Source organism: Urocitellus parryii, chromosome 10 (genome assembly GCF_045843805.1).
Source record: "Urocitellus parryii isolate mUroPar1 chromosome 10, mUroPar1.hap1, whole genome shotgun sequence".
NCBI lineage: Eukaryota > Metazoa > Chordata > Mammalia > Rodentia > Sciuridae > Urocitellus > Urocitellus parryii.
This window is the reverse complement of record NC_135540.1, coordinates 18,744,260-18,762,647: the sequence shown is the minus strand read 5'-3', so window position 1 is coordinate 18,762,647 and position 18,388 is coordinate 18,744,260. Positions and strand designations below refer to the sequence as shown.

General features: G+C 34.4%; 1 pseudogene; it reads left to right on the top strand.

Annotated features, from left to right (window-relative positions):
• Nucleotides 1-7,104: 7,104 nt before the first annotated feature.
• On the top strand, nucleotides 7,105-8,024 carry LOC113185524 (large ribosomal subunit protein uL1m pseudogene; annotated as a pseudogene).
• The last annotated feature ends 10,364 nt before the right edge of the window (nucleotides 8,025-18,388 follow it).

The window sequence follows — 18,388 nt, the reverse complement described above, 5'->3', positions numbered from 1 at the left end:
AAGGGGGATTTTAAGGACTTTTACACCTCCATCAGCCTCCTGAAAAGCTGCTTTTAAAATGTATGATATACATGAAAACAGTATTTGCTTTGAGAGCACAGCATCAATCAAAGTTTCTTCTATTTATAAGCTCAAGTTTTGTAAGTTGTAACATATTGTAAGTTCAAGTTTAAGACAGCTTTCTTAGATCTTCTTACCAGATTGTTGCTTCAAGTTTCTTCTGCAGTAGTCCTTCCTCATCCATGGGGATAGCTCCAAAGCCCTAGTGGAAGCCTGAAACTGTAGATAGTACTGATTTTTCATACATAATTCTATGATAAAGTTTAATTTATAAATTAGGTATAGTAAGAGATTAACAATAATTAACTGATGGGAAAAATGGAACAATTATAACTATATACTATAATAAAAGTTATGTGAATGTTTATTCTTAAAACATCCTTCTTTTTATGATGATGTGAGATGGTGCTTAAAGGAAGTAATTTGGCTTCTTTACAGCATAACCAAATTGCCAATGAAAGAAAAAATAACACTTTTGCTACAGAACAAAATGGAATAAAAATAGATTTGGAGCACCACTGGGTCAGGATTAAACACTAAATATCTAGTGGACTGGAGCATAAGGCAGTTTGCTTATATTAAGTATCCTAGATGGATGCTGCATCTATATAAGATGGTGCTCTTTTAACCTTAGTAATACCAACAACAGTACTTTTCCACTGTGGGGCCATTATTAAGTAAAATAAGCACTATTTAAACACATGTACTGCAATATCATGACAGTCTATCTAATAATTGAGACAGCTACTAAGTGACTTATGGGTGGGTAATGTATACAACATGGCTACACTGGACAAAGGAACAATTTATATCCTAGACTAAGCAGGATGAAGCAGGATGGTATAAGATTTCATCATGCTACTCAGAACAGCACACAATTTAAAACTTATGAATTGTTTATTTCATGAATTTTCCATTTATCATTTTCAGAACATGATTGCCTGCAGGTAACTGAAACCAAGGAAAGCAAAACTTTAGATAAAGGGGTGTATACTGTGTATAGACAGTCTCTGACTTAATGATAGTTTGAGTTACAACTTTTTAATTTTACAATCATGCGAAAGTATACCCATACAACCATTTTTATGCCAATTTGTTTTATACTTTTAGTGTGGTATTCAAAATTATGTTATTCAATATTTTATTATAAACAGACTTGTGTTAGATGATTTTGCCATAAAGTAGACTAATGTAAGGATTCTGAGCACATTTAAAGAAGGCTATTGTGTTTGGTAAGGTTAGGGTTTTGACTTAAAATATTTTCAACATGAGATGGGTATATAGAGATATAATCCCATTATAAGTCAAGAAGCATCTGTACAGAAATTCCAGTATTGACACTCATTCTTATAAGACCACTTGGGTGAGAATGAAAGTAAGAAGTGGGAAATATGTTAGGGACAACTATGGAGAACTATGGAGAGTAGTAGACAATGATGTTAAATAGGTATTGGAGGCTTATTAGAATTATTAGAATAGCAGTACAAAGCATTACATTTCTGCACAAAGATAGAGATCAAAAAGAGAAAATAAGAACTTTCTGTTTCATTGTCAGTCTTTGTATTTATAATTTAGTTGGGAGAGATACATATGTACCACATTTAATTTTTACAACTTACAAGTTAGATATTCTTTCTATTTTTCAGATAATGAAACAATCATTGTAAGTAATTTCCCCACTGCTATATATCTAGTAAATGATCTTGTGATTCCAATAATGATCTTATTTTAAAGGCTATGCAATTTTTACTACATCACACAGCTCTTGTAGAATATTGTAAATGTTGGAGACAGTGATGGATAGTGTTCAAAATGGGATGTTTGGTCTCAAGAATATATTGCACAAAATGTGAAGAAAGTGAAGTTTATGTTAAGAATTGACTGTTGGTGAAAGATGCAAAAGAAAGAGATGCCTGAGGTGAATGGATCTTGTTTAACTAAATGGAGTAATATATTACCATAGCCATCTGTCAAAACTTACAGCAGTGTATTAGCAACACAGGCATCTTCAGTTTGATGGGACTGACTGAGAGGCTGTTCTTGAGAAACTCCATTGAATTTCTCTCCCAAGGTTCAACATATACTTGAAAGGGACTCAATACATCAAATTAAAGTTAAACTGCTTCTTGTAAAGTTTCTTTTCTCAGTGAGATGTAGTGTTGGTTATTGCTATTTTTTTCTAAAGAAAGTAATAGCTCCAGAGCAAAATTGGAAGGTTTAAAATAATCCAGGCAGTCTTTCAAGAAAACTTCAACAGCAGTTCTTAATTGATCTTGCAGAGAATTGTTAATTTCATCAAATTCTATAGAAGCAATAGGGATGGATTCATGTAAATTTCTTTCCTCACGTTGTACTTGCAATTTATCTGTTGTTGCCGCCTATGAGAAATGCTATTGTTAGGCTAAAAGTTAAATATATTATTAAGCAGATTCATTGTTAAAATTTATTTTGAGTTAAATACTAGGGTGTTTTTTTTTTCATAGTGTGCTTAAAAACCTGACAGTAATTAAAAAATATACGTATTTTAGATTTTTAAAAAAAAATTTCTGACAGAGCTAAGGAAATTGTAGATTTGGGATTCAGGTATTTTAGGGAGAATCCAATGCATTATTTACTAACAAGTGTTGTTTTGAGAATAAGATATTTGCTTTTTAGGGAGAAACAATTTTGAAAATTACCTCTTTTTAGAGTTGTCTTTATATTTAGCCATTAAGAACCACATCTGAACTAGTTTCATTCTAATGCATACACACAATGATGTAGATTTGTGACCAGGATTTGTTTCGTGATGATATGAGAACTCTTTTAATATATGTGTATTTTTTGTAATAGTGGTAAAAATTGTACATTTTCTTCTATTCCTATATGAATAAGACCACTTCATTGATTTTGGAACTTCATCTGTGCAAGAACTAATCTTGATTTTCCGATCTCAATTATCTTCTATAACTTTTTAATAACATAGCTTAAAATGGGATTATATGGCAGATGAAATTACTTTCCAAGAGAGAAGTAGTAAAGACATTTGTTATTCCATAAGGTATGGTGTATTGCAGAATCATTTCAATGCAAAGCTGATCCAACTATAAAAAATAAGGTGTTCTGAATGTTTCTTTCCTTCAAGTTGTTAATAAAATAACACTACCTTTTTGTTTTTTAAATGGTGAACACTATATTTTTGTCTATTTGACTAAACATGTGAGCAATTACATATTAGAGAAGATGCTGTCTTATGCAGTTGTTTTCAGACCATGGTTTAAAAGTTGGTTAGATTTTCTTACTTATACATTTTCAGGTTAATTCTTTTACTTTGCTAAAACAGCAGAGCCATTTCTTTTTTGGTGAGTATTTTTTCCCTGGTAGGCAGGGAAGGCTAATTGTATTTTAAGCAAACAAGACAAAATGTTACTGGAAGGGGGCTATTAAAAGTGGGCTAACATTTAATAGATCAACACTTATGGATATAAATGAAATTAGCTTTTTTTCAGCCTATCAGATTAAGAGAAATTCTCCTTTAATATCTGTTGCAAGATTTTCTCAGCTTTAGAATAGACACAGGATTAAGTTTCTATTGCTTTTTTTAAGGAAGTTTTCTATAATATATTAAAAGGTAACTATTTTATTAACATGATTTAACCTTACTTAGCACTTTCATAATTTAACAAATTCTTTTGTTAATATATTATCAACTAAATTTTCTTTTCTGTGCATTCCTTTATGCCCCCAAAGTTCTTTAGGTTGATGCCATTTCAGTTTTAAATACTTTTATCAAAAAGTCATAGCCAGACAATAATGCATGCTTCCAGATACTCTAGAGGCTGAGGCAGGAGGATCATAAGTTTGGGGCCATACTGGGAACTTTGTAAGACCCTGTCTGAAAATAAATTTAAAAGGCTGAGAACGCAGCTCAGTGGTGGACACCCCCCTCCAAAAAAAAATCAGTCCCACTCAGTTATTCTTTTTTTTTTTTAATCATATAATTTTTTTTAAAGAGAGAGTGAGAGAGGGGAGAGAGAGAGAGAAAGAGAGATAAAGAATTTTTAATATTTATTTTTTAGTTCTCGGCGGACACAACATCTTTGTTTGTATGTGGTGCTGAGGATCGAACCCGGGCCGCACGCATGCCAGGCGAGCGCGCTACCGCTTGAGCCACATCCCCAGTCCCCACTCAGTTATTCTTATATTCTTAATGGACTTCCTTTGGTATTGAAGGTAGTTATGAACTGGTATGGACAAACAATAAAGAATCAGGAACTGGAAGCTTGTAATAAATCATCTTAACCACTACTTGCTTTGGGTAGGCCAAGTTTAATGAATATGAATAATATTTGCTGGGGGGAGGAAGTTTGCCAATATTTGGGAAATGTGATTTGTGTCTGAAATTTAATTACATTGTCTTTACTATTGACCTGATACTAATTTCCAAATCAAAATATCCAAATCAAGGATATTTTTCTCTCCATGTGTAAGTAAGAGTCAATAAAATATTCATTTTATATTTTTATGCCTTTCTATTATATGTTAGTGTGTTTTACATCAGATTTCTGGGCAGTGGTATGATGAATGAGCTGATAAGGGATAGGATTGGACATAGGTTTGGATACAAGGAGATAGTTAAGATGCTGCTAAAGACGAAGTTTGAATGGTAGCCAAGAAAGGACAGAGGTTTGAATTAATGTAATACCAGTGGGATGATGTTAATGAAATAATCTGTATTTATTGAATACTTGCTATGTTCTAGGTATAGTACAATATGTACCATGCATGGGGTGTTCCATTGAATATTTATCATGTCCCTATTAGGAAGGTTTTTTCTCCTTATTTATTTGATTTTGTGCTGGGGATTAAATTTAGGGCCTGGTGAATGCTAAGCATGTGCCTTACCACTGTACTTTTTCCCAAACCCTCCTTCCTGTTTTTCAGAGGAGAAAATTGAGGTCTAGAAAGGTTAAATAACTTATAATGTTATGAAGCCAAGAAGTAGTGTAGATGAGATATGATTTTAGTCTGTGTACTCAACTACCACATAACAGACAGAAATATTTAAGAAGTAGAATTTAGTGCCTGATTAAAAGCAGGGTTGATAATGACTGAAGCTCAAGAATGGTGTGAAGGATTCTGAATGGTAATGTTTAATTCTGGGTCAAGAGATACAGAAGAGATACATATATGGGGGATGAGACAGTAATATATTTAATTCTGGGTATCTTGACTTTGAGGTGCCTTTGAGAGGCACATGGTTACAGAGGTCAAATAGATTGTTTGGATTTGGAGCTCTAACAGGAGTTTGGACCGGCCTTTTTGGTCCAAACTTTTGGACCAGACTTTTATTTTTTTGGTACCAGGGATTGAACCCAAGGGCACTTGACCACTGAGCCACAAACACAGTCCTCTTTATATTTTGTTTTGAGCATGGTCTCCTTTAGTTGTCTAGGGCCTTGCTAAATTGCTGAGGCTGGCTTTGAATCTGTGATCCCCCTGCCTCAGTCACCCAAGCCACTGGGATTACAGGCATATATTTAGCATAATTCCTTGTACAGATTAACTCTGATTGATAGAAGGAAAGAGAAAGAAGGAAAGAAAAAAGAAAAAATTGATAATCATAAAAGTATAGCTGGTAGTTGGGATTATAGGAGTTGGTATATCTCAGTGGCAGTATGTTAAATGAAAAGAAAGGAAAACCCAGATTGACTTATGAGCACATCATTGTTTAAGAGGCAGATAAAGGAAGAGGTGACAATGCAGGACAAGAACTTTAAAAGACTATCACAGAAGCTAAGGGAATTGAGGATTTCAAGAAGGACATTACTAATAATATTAAGGGACAGAAGGTGGTGGGAGTGGTATATTTGATGGTTAAGTTTAGCTGGTTAGGGTTTTGCCCTTTCTGAGATGTTTCCTGTTAGATTTTCCTTCAGTTCCAGGAGCTTTAATAAATCCCTTTTCTTTCCAAAATGTCTCTTTTGCTTAAATCACTTGTAACAAATAGTGTATATGACAAAGTCTCTTAAGGGAACTTGAGAAATGTGGCATGGAGTAAATGGTTTAGAATTCTGAGTTAGCAGTGATGGAAAACCAAAATGAGGTTCAAATAGAGACATGAAAAGGTTGCTTGGAAACACAAAGGCCCTACTGATGAAGGGAAGCCATTGTTATCACTTGTAATTAGTTTTTTTTTTCTCCTTGTTTGTTTCTGTCATTGCAATCTCTTAAAAAATATGGCCTGTAGGGAATCAGGAGATAGCTCCTAAAAAATAGTTGTACTAACTTTTTTGAAGAGTTGCTAAGAGTTGTAAGGTTTCCTAATAATTAATGGTTTTTGAGGTAAGTTTTATTGTGTTTATATTAAAAAAACACCTTGCAAGAATTTTTAAGTTAAGGATTTTCAGAGGGCATAATTAATGTTTGGTTTACTTGGAATATTTAAACACCAAATAAAGCCTTAACTCTCAGTCAAATGCTTCATCATAGATTCTTTACACTCTTAAGGATATTTCCCAAAATAAATTTATGAGTGCAAATGTACTATAGGCATTCTCCATAATTCACATTTAAATGACTAGCTTATCAAAAAGAGAATCTGACCCTTGGACATATTGCATTCAGACACATCATCATATACAATTGTTGTTTGCTATTGCCCATAAATAAATTTTCATGATTTTTGTAGAGTTTTATAGCTCATGCATCCTTTTATTGCTGATAACTTTTCACATATTGTGAATTTGTAGTAAATTTTATGATTGACGATGTTATAGAAGAATAATAAATAAAACTAGGTTAGCAAAGTAGCAATAGGCTACTAGATGGTTTAATGAACATCTTTTCTAATTTCACTTTGAACAGGATTAAATTTGAGGAAAACACGTTCATATTAGACACTAGAAAAAATTCTTTAACTCCTAGAATTATATTTTTGATATTCAGGAAAAATTAAATGTCTTTTTTGATATTGTATGGGATTAGAGACCATACACATAACACACAGTTCAGAATGGTGAACATGGCAGTAAGTTTTAAGATGTTTCAGTAGAGTCTTGATACATGATCAAAGACATAGTTTTTCCAAGATGTTTTAATACTTTTTCTGTAAGTACCAGGTACCCAAGATATTTTAGTCCTGCTTTAGTTAAGCCTGCAGAGAAAACAAGAAAAGGTGCCAAAGATAGAGTAACATAGGTATGATAGAAAGACAAATGTATGATAGAAAAAATAAAGTCATATGCCTACATGGAAGGTGAACCTGACAGTGATGTCTATTCAAATGCTCATACTCAAGGCAGGTATATAAGGTGGAGAAAGCGATTCATCTACTGAAAATTTAAAATTTTGAACTTCACTAATCCAAAGCAATGTGTTTATCTTGATTTGACTCTGAGTATAGCTCTGAGAAAAGGAACAAAATGGTACCATTTGCCAGTGTTGTTAGTTTTCCATATTCATTTGCTTCAGAAATCAATAAAGTTGCAGTATTTAGAGGGAATGCACCAGAGATTGAAATAGCAATAGAAAATAGATCTATATTTGCAGGAGGAACTACTCTGATTCAGAAGATTTTGGAGGATTATATTATATAGATGTTTATATAGCTGTTCCAGAAATAATACTTGAGCTTCATCCATTAAAGAAGCTGAACAAAAGTTTTCCAGAATTTATTGGAAATTCCATTGGTTAAGACCTTCTAAAATGCTTGAATATATATAGCTAGACATGAAATTAAGGTAAATGAAGAAAGGAAGAATTTTCTTAAGGTCAAAGTAGCAGATTGGTTATGTCAGGTAACCAAATAGCTGTCAATCTACAAATAGTTATAGACTTGTAGTCATAGACCACTTGAGTTGGATCCAATTATGCTATCAGTTTTCCTTTTTAGCTCAACAAGTGAAGGTTTGTTAAACTTAAAGATTGATCTATTGTTGCCGAAAGAAATAGAAACTGAAGAATTAAACAAAGAATCTGCTTAAAGTGTTGAATTGTAAAGTTAGTTTCAGTGAATTAAGAATCATCAGAGCTGGATACAGTGGTGCATGCCTGAAATTCCAGTGATTTGGGAAACTAAGGTAGGAGGATTGCAAGTGTAGCCTCAGTAACTTAGCAAGGCCCTAAGCAATTTAGTGAGACCCTGTCTAAAAATAAAGACTAAAAGTGATTCAGTGGTCAAGCACCCCTGGATTCAATCCCAGATCCCACTCTCCACTCTTTCAAAATCATCAGAGAAAATTTCTATATTTGTTGTCTTGCTATTTCTTGATGGTCACACTTGAAAGTGAATTTTAACCCTGAAAAATCTTAAGAAAGAAAGGAAACTATTGATACAAGCTTTGTATTGGCAGTGTGCTCTTGAGCCAGTTATTTAACTCACCAGTTTTTGCATCTGTAAAATGGGATAATGGCACCTCATACTTTCATAATAAGTGTATATAATCTAAATGATACCAAATAAAATATTCATATAAAATTAGTTAAGCTTTTGTTAAGTACACTGTGAAAGAATCTTGTTTGGTATTCTGACAGATTGCTGGAGAGGCTTAAATAGTTTTAAAATACTTTTTCTAGAAGACTTCAGGAGTTCTTCAAGCATAATTTAATTTGAATACTAGTTTATAATTAAATTCTTATTTATTAGACATGAATACACATTTCATATCCCCCATTCTTTCCATAAAATTATACCATAACTTTTGGTTAAATGAGCAGTGATTATGTATAGTTACATTTAAATATTGTTCATAGTTAAGCCACACTTAGATTTTCTTTCTTGTACAATTTTTGTTTTCCTAGACAACAATTGCTTCATTTTAAAACTTGCTTTGTTTTTATGTTCCTTTAATTTATTTATTTTATTTTTTTTTATTGATATCAACATTTATTTTTATATTGTTACATGTGCATTGCGTGTATATGTAAGCTATGCACATTTACATTATATACAAGTACAATTAATTCAACATAAAAGATCTATACTTTTCTTGCTTTGTGTTTTAAATACTCTTGGTTTACTGGCTTATGATACTTTCTCTAGGTTATACTTTCACATTTACTTATTCCTTCAATGATATTTTAATTATTCTTTTATAAACAAGAGAATTTTATTTCTTATAGTTCTGGAGGCTAGAAGTCAAAGTCAAGTTGCTGCAGGTTTTGTGTCTGGTGAGGAATTGGTATCTACTTCCAAGATGGAGCCTTATCTGTGTCCTTTGGAAAGAACAAATATGTGTCTTCACATGGCAGATGGCAAAAGAGTGGAAGAGAGAGAACCTTTGCTAGTTCTTACCAACCTTGTATATGGATGTTAATCTAACTCATCATATACTTACTAGGTGTACCTAATATATATTAGGTATCTGAAGGGCATTTTGGATCTCAAATTTTCTCAAGTTTGGAAACTGTTGCAGATTTAGAGTTCTTAGAGCCTACTATGACTTCTTGTGTTTAAAGAATTAAAAGCTTAACATTATGAGTAACTCATAGCTTATTTTTCACTCAAGTATTAAATTATAAACAAAGCTTATGAAACTGGAAAAACTGTTAAATAAATACTGGGATCTGAATTTGTCCCCCATTGAAACCTCATGGCCAATGTTGGTATTAAGAGGTGGAGCCTTTGGGATATAATTAAGTCATGACCTATCTACCTTCTGCCATGTGATAACATTTGTTTTCTCCAAAGGATGCAACACCAAGATGCCATCTGGAAAGCAGACATGGGGTTCTTACCAGACACCAAACCTGCCAGCAGCACCTTGATCTTGGACTTCTAGTCTCTGGAACTCTGAGAAATAAATTTTTGTTGTTTATAAATTCCCCAGTCTCAGATATTTGGTTATAGAAACACAAATAGATTGAGGCAATAAACATCTTTTGGTAAATAGATTTCTCTAACTCCAAATTTAGAATGTGTTGGTATGTTAATTATTATTGTAAAATAAACCACCACAAGTATAGTGTCCTAGAACAAGAGTGATTTGATTGCTCATGACTCTACATATTGAACTGGCAGATGTCTTTGTCTTCCTGAGGCTCCTCATCTAGCTGCAGTTACTGAGAGGCTTGGCTGGGGCTAGAAGATGCAAATGCTGTCATGTATGGTGATTGTCTAGTGTAATTGGCAGGCCACCTTGATTCTTGTGCATATGGTTTCCCCAATAAGATAGCCAGGTTTTGATACGACAGTGGCAATGTTTCATGAGGACAAAGCAGATGCTACAAAGTTTCTTGAGGATAATGCTTAGAAATCATACAACCTCACTATTAGCCCATTCTCTAAGTTACTGCAAGACAGAAGAACAGCTTAGGTTTAAGGTATTGGGACTCCCACTTCTTGATTAAATATATTTAAGGCCATATTTAATCTAGTATAGCTAACTCTCTGGCCACAGTTACACATATTCCTGCTTCATGCAAAATATGTTCATCACTTCCCAAGACCCCAGATATCATCCAATTTTGAGATTAAGCTTGATGTGTGAGTTTATGATCTGCATCAAACCTGAATATAGATGAGACTCCTTGAAACAATTCCTCCTGTTCCAAAGAATTATGAATTAAAAGTTGTGTTATTACTGGTATGTAGAATTATAAAATCCACCTGTGCACAGGTGGTCAGGGTTCCCTATTCTGGGGTTAAAAACATTTCTTGATTAGAACCTAGTTCTGTTCATTGAAGGGGTTCCCTAATTCTAATCAAGATCTTCCTTGATCTTTCCATGACTCTTGGTACCACCTTTCTTGCTATGCTTTGAGAGTTCCTTCCTAATCTGTTAAATAAGAATTTGACTATTGGCATTGTCCCTGGTGTCTGGAAGAATCTAAATGGTTGGAATTTCCCAAAGTATATTTGTTATTCATAAGCCCTTTGGTTAATACTTGAGTTTAAACTAATAAAGAGTCTCATGGTAAGTCTCTAGATAGCTTCAGGTTGAGGACTTGACACAAAAAAGACAAATTACATGGTTAGAGGATTAGAACTTTGAGGCAGCCTGACCTCCAGGGAAAAGAAAAGGACTGAAGATTGAGTTTGATTACATGGTCAATGAAAATGTAATGAAACCCATATAAAAATTCCAGACACTGAAGCTCAGTTGGGCTTCTTGGTTGGTGACATATTGATGTGCCAAAAGGGTTATACACACTTGATTCCACAGGGAGAGGGCACAGAAGCTCTTTGGAACCATTCTAGACTTTATCCTATGAGTACCTTTATTTGCCTATTTCTGGGTTATATCGTTTATAACATGGAATGTTAAGCATAGCACTTTTTTGTTCTAGTAAATTATCAAACCTGAGAGTTGTGGAAACCCCTGGATTTATAGCCAATAGATCAGAAGTACAGGTGGCCTAGGGACTCCCTGAACTAGCAGGTGGTATCTGAAAGTGAAAGGCCTTGTGGAGGACTGAATCCTTAACTTATGAGGTCTGTACCAGGTGATTAGTGCTTTATTTTGTTTACTCCATTACTCCATTTTGTTTTCCTTACCCTCAACTATAACCTCAATTTTAATGTTTCTTTCTTTTTTTTTATTTTTGATTTTTTAGGAATTTTTATATTTCTTTATTTTTAATTTTGATTTGTTATATATGACAACAGAATGCATTACAATTCATATTACATATAGAGCACAATTTTTTATATCTCTGGTTATACACAAAATAGAGTCACATCCTTCTTGTCTTTTTACATGTACTTAGGGTAATGATGATCATCGGATCCCACCATTTTTCCTACCCCTATGCCCCCTCCCTTCTCATTCCCCTTTTGCCCTATCTAGGGTTCATTTAATACCCCCCCCCCTACACACACAGCATATTATGGATAAGCATCCTTAAATCAGAGAAATCATTTGGAATTTATTTTTTTGGGACTGGCTAATTTCACTTAGCATTATATTCTCCAGCTTCATCCCTTTACCTGCAAATGCCACAATTTTATTCTCTTTTAATGCTGAATAATATTCCATTGTGTAGATATACCAAATTTTCTTTATCCATTCATCTGCTGAAAGGCATCTAGATTGGTTCCACAGTTTAGCTATTATGAATTGCTCTGCTATAAACATTGATGTGGCTTTGTCCCTATGGTATGCTGTTTTTAAGTCCTTTGGGTATAGATGGAGGAGTGGGATAGCTGGGTCAAACGGTGGTTCCAATCTCAGTTTTCCAAGTATTCTCCACACTGCTTTTGATATTGGCTGCACAAGTTTGCAGTCCCACCAGCAATGTCTGAGTGTGCCTTTTCTCCCACATTCTTGCCAACACTTATTTTTGTTTGTATTCTTAATAGCTGCCATTCTAACTGGAGTGAGATGAAATCTTAGAATAGTTTTGATTTGCATTTCTCTAATTGCTCTAAAAACTGGAACACGTCAGGGATGCCCTCGTTCACCACTTCTATTTAACATAGTTCTGAAAACACTGGCCAGAGTAATTAGACAGACAAAAGAAATTAAAGGGATATGGATAGGTAAAGAAGAACTCAAATTAACATTATTTGCCTACGATATGATTTATACATAGAAGACCCAAAAAGTTCCACCAGAAAAATTCTAGAACTAGTAAATGAATTCTGCCAAGTAGCAGGATACAAAACCAACACCCATAAGTCAAAGGAGTTTCTGTATATCAGTGACAAATTCTCTGAAAGGGCACAAGGAAAACTACCCCATTTACAATAGCATCAAAAAATGAATCAATAAAATACTTGGAAATAAACTTAATGAAAGAGGTGAAAGACCTCTACAATGAAAACTACAGAATGCTAAAGAAAGTAATTAAAGAGGACCTTAGAAGATGGAAAGATCTTCCTTGTTCTTGATTAGGCAGAATTAATATTGTCAAAATGACCATACTACCAAAATCACTATACAAATTTAATGCAATTCCAATCAAAATCCCAATGACATTCCTCATATAAATAGAAAAAGCAGTCATGGAATTAATCTGAAAAAATAAGAGACCCAGAATAACTAAAGCAACCCTTAGCAAGAAGAGTGAAGCAGGCGGCATCATTATGCCAGACCTTAAACTATACTAGAGAGCAATAGTAACAAAAATAGCATGGTATTGGCACCAAAATAGATGGTAGACCCATGGTACAGAAGAGAAGACACAGAGACTAACCCACATAATTATAGATCTTATATTTGGCAAAGGTGCTAAAAAAACACATTGGAGAAAAGATAGTCTCTTCCATAAATGGTGTTGGGAAAATTGGAAATCCATACGCAACAAAATGAAATTAAACTCCTATCTCTAACCATGCACAAAACTCAAAAGTGGATCAAGGACCTAGGAATTAAACCAGAGACCATGCATCTATTAGAAGAAAAAGTAGGCCCAAATCTCCATAATGTGGGATTAGGCCCCAACTTCCTCAATAAGACTCCTATAGCACAAGAATTAATATCAAGAATCCATAAATGGGATGGATTCAAACTAAAAACTTCTTTCAGCAAAAGAAACAATCAGTGAGGTGAATAGAAAGCCTACCAATTGGGAACAAATTCATACCACACACATGTCAATTAGAGCACTAATATCTAGAATATATTAAAAACTCAATCTCAACACCAAAAAAACAGATTACCCAATGTGTTATATAAATGGGCCAAGGACCTGAACAGACCCTTCTCAGAGGAGGATATACGATCAATCTTAATGGTTTTCTTGGTGGTATGGTTCACTCCATCATTTCTAAGGGTTTGATCCCCTAATTACCATGCCCTTTTTTTTGGCCATCACTGTAGTTACCTGTTTACCATCAAAATTGGGCCCAGGAGTATCACCTGGTGTCATACATATTTCTTTCCCTTTTGTGTAGCAGCAGCAAATTATCTCTAGGGATTGGGGAAAACTATCCCTGCCAAGATGATAACTTGCCTGATGATACTTTAACACAGTTAATTGAAATATCCAGCCATCTCTTTATAGTCCATGAGAATTGTTGTAAACTTTAGGGTAGGTATTCTCCCACTGGGAAATAGAACCTTTAAATCCATAGGGCCTAGAATTGAAGGGACAGGAATTATACATTCCTTAGATGGGTCACTGAGAACAATGGAAAGCAAGAACCTTTTGGTTCCTAGACAGAAATATTATTCATATAGGGCACCAGGCACCAAACAAACTTCATTAATTTGAAGTACACATTGTATCCAGGAAGATGGGACACTATATTAAAAAGGAATCTCATTCAAACATACCTGAGCTGTTCCTTCAACAGCATATACCATTGCTTTATTAGGCTTGTTGCTTCAAGATAATGTGGTGTGTGATGTGACCAGTGGATTTCATGGTAATATATGTATCTTTTGATGTAAAGGGGTCCTTTAGTCTGATGCAATTCTATTTTTGATCATATGCTGGTGGATTATTCATTCATTCAATCCTCTTGAGACAGATGAAGAATAAGGTGCTAAAGGCAGAAAAGGAAAACCAATGCAGAGAATTTGTTTTTATTCTCATCAAAATAAATTTTTTGACTACTCCTGAGAAGAAGTGACCCAATGCAATGAACCTGTCATTATATGGCAAGTTGATCTCTTCAAGAGATGGTACTATATGGAGGTAAGCATTGGTTTGTGTTGTTGACAAGTTGTACATTCTGCATGGTAGTAGCTAGATAGGCCTTGGTAAATGTGAGCTTGAAATAAGTGAGTGTTCAGACATGGCATTCATTCTTGATGCCAAGGCCACTCTGTTTCAGGTGCCTATTGTACTAGCACTGGGTTGGCTGGCGACAGGTGATTGACATCATCTTAATGAGTCTTTTTTTTTAAACCTAGTTTAGTGACTTTTCTATGTTACTTGCTTCTGATGGGCATTAATGTTTTTTTTTTTTTTAATTTTTTTGCTCTTTTATTTTTTTTTACTTGATTAACATTTTTAATGGACACATAGCAATTGCACATATTTATGAGGTACAGTGTGGCACTTCAATACATTTTTACAATGTGTAATGATTAGATCAGGGTAATGGACATATCCATCACCTTAGACATATATCATTTCTTTGTACTAGGAACTTTCAAAATTTTCTCTATCAGGTATCTTGAAATATTCAATTAATTGCCAGCAACTACAGTGCTCCTGCTATGCTGTAGAACAATATACGCTATTCTCCTATCCATCCTCTCTGCACTTCTCTCTCCCCCACCTGTCCAAGCTCTGGTAACTACTGCTCAGTTCTCTACTTGTTCGAGATCAACTTTGCCTTGAGCTAAATGAGAACATGGAGTGTTTGTCTTTCAGTGCCTGACTTATCTCACCTAACGTAATGTCCTTCAGTTCTATCTATGTCATTGCAACTGATGGAATTTTGTTCTTTTATGGCTGAATAATATTCTATAGCGATACTCCATGGAACACAGATGTACTGCATTTTGTTTATCCATTCATTCATTGGTGGACACCGGTCTGATTCCATATCTCAGCTCTTGAGTATAGTACTACCATAAACCTGGCAATGCAGCTGTCTCTTGTCTCTTTGGCATACTGATTTCATTTCCTCCGGGTACATACCCAGTAGTAAATTGTATGTAGTTCTGTTTTTAGTTTTCTGAGGAACTGCATACTGTAATAATTTTTCACAATGGCTGTAATAATTTGCTTTCCTAACAGCAGTGTAGAAGAGTTCCCCTTTCTTGCATCCTCATTGACTTGTAATTTTCCTTTTTTTATCTTTTGATTATAGGCATTAACTGGAGGGAGGCATACGTCATTATGGTTTTGATTTGCATTTCCATGATAAAGTGTGATGTGGAATGTTTTTTCATATACTTTTGGCCATATGTTTTCTTTCAGATCATTAGCCCGTTTTTAATTGGACTAATATTTTGTTGTTGTTGTTGAATGTTTTTAGTTCTTTATATATTCTGGATATTAGCCCCTTAATAGATAAATCTTTTGCAGGCTTTTCTCCCATTCTGTGAATTTTCTCTTCACTCTGCTGAGTGTTTTTTTTTTTTTTTTTTTTTTGCTGTGCAGAATATTCTTTAGTTTGATATGATCTAATTTGTCCATTTTTAAATTTTGTTTCCTGTGCAATTTGAGGCTTTATTTGAAAAATATACATATATTTTTCCAGACCGATGTCTTAAAGCGTTTCCTTTAGTAATTTCATAGTTCAGCTCATACATTTAGATTTTTTATTAGTTTTGAGTTGATTTTTTGTATAAGGGAGACATAGAGGTCGATTTTCATCTGCATTGGATATTCATATTCCCCAGCACCATTTAGAGTATCTTCTTTCCAATATATGTATTGCTGCCTTTATTGAAAATTAGGTGATGGTAAATCCATGAATTTATTTTTTGTCTTCTCTATTCTGTTCTATTGGTCTATATATCTATTTTTATGCCATTAACATTGCTATTTTGGTCAGTGTGGCTTTGTAGTATATTTTGAAGTCAGATATTATAATACCTCCAGCTTGTTCCTCTGCTCAAGATTGCTTTGACTATTCCATGTCTTATATGGTTCCATATGAATTTTCTTTTTCTATGAAGAATGTTATCAATATTTTGATAGGAATTACATTAAATCTGCAGATCACTTTGGGTACTATGGATGTTTTAACAATATTCTCTTTTTTAACTTTTATTGTTTTTTAATTCTTTTCATTTTTACATCCTCGATGTTAGCAGAGATCCTCTTGTTAAACAAACATTGGTCAGATAAAAAAAAAAGTGGAAAAAATAGGCTCATCTGAGTCATACTTCTCTATGATAAATCTCCTAGTTCAACATATGGATCTAAATAAAACCTTGCCTAGGGGTAGGGAGGAGGAGTGGTAAAGGAAGGTTCTGGGAAGGGGGCATTAATGTTAAAAAAAAGATTTTCACAATTATGTGAATACTTTTTTTGGGGGGTGGCGGTGATTTTGGGGATTGAACCCAGGTACTTGTTAATTATAAACATGTGCTCTACTACTAAATTACATCCCTAGGCGATGACCACTTTTATGTGACTATTCACATACCTCTTCTTTCTCTTTCTCTACTCCTGGAACCAGTTTCTAGTGCTTTGTATCCAGTGCTTATCTCAATGTCTGACACATTCAGGCATCCCACAAATATTTGCTAAATTGACATTGAGTAAAGAAGTGAACAAAAGAATGAATAAATATGAGAGACAATGAGAAAAATATGAAAAGAGAGTGTTCTGCTTAGCTTTTGCATTTTTGTGACCAAAAGACTTGGTAAGAACAGCTAGCCTACAGGAAGAAAAGTTTGTTTTGGTTCACAGTTTCAATGGTTCAGTCTATGGTCAGCTGACTTCATAGCTCTGGGCCACGTGAGGCAGAACATCATGGCAGAAGCATGTATTAGAGGAAAGCTGCTCAGGACATGACAACCAGGAAGCAAGGAGAGAGATCCACTCCCCAGTGATAAAATGTAACCCCAAGTCACATCCTCAGTGACCTACTTCCTCCAGCCACACCTTACCTGCCTACAGCTACCTCCCAGTCAGTTCATTAGGTTAAAATTCTCATTATCTAATCATTTCACCTCTGAGCTTCTTTCATTGTCTCACTCATGAGCTTTGTGGTAATACCTCATATTAATGAGAACGTCCCCTCCCCCCGGCCCCTCAATGCAAAAATATTTAGTCTAGGTTGGAATCCCTAGAAGGTGAAATCCTAGACTGAAATTAGTATGTGGGAGATTGTTAGGAGTTCCTGTGGACAGATAGTAATGGAAGGAATCAGGATTGGGCAGAAGGAAATGCTGAACTGCTCTAGTGATTTCAAAATAGAGGCTTCAACTGACAATCCAGGGGATAGTATAAAAATAGAATGAGTTGGGGAGAAAAGACTGGACACAAATTTGTCACAAATTGTATACGGGACTCTTAAGACAAAGGCATGATTTTAAACAAGGTAGGTCTTTTTAGCAGTAGTCCCCCAAAATGGGATAATAAATCTTTCATTCCAGAAAGGGCATATAGATGGTGCAATACAGTGCCCACTATTATAGAAAATTATTTATTCAATTTAAATATTTCTAGTTCCTTTTAGTCTACGTAACATCCATAAATTGATTTGAGACAGACTTTTTTCTGAATGAAGCATCAGATACTGCAGAAAAAATACCCCCAAATTATTAACTAGCTATTTGTCAAATTGAGAGCCCACTGGGAACCATCTTAAATTCTTCTGAGATTTTAGCCAGGCATGGTGGGCATGTCTGTAATCTCAGTGTTTTGAGAGGCTGAGGTAGGAGGATCACAAGGTTGAAGCCAGCCTCAGAAACTCAGTGAGATACTTATGAGATACTTAGCAACTTAGCAAGACTCTGTCAAGAAAGAAAGAAAGAAAGAAAGAGAGAGAGAG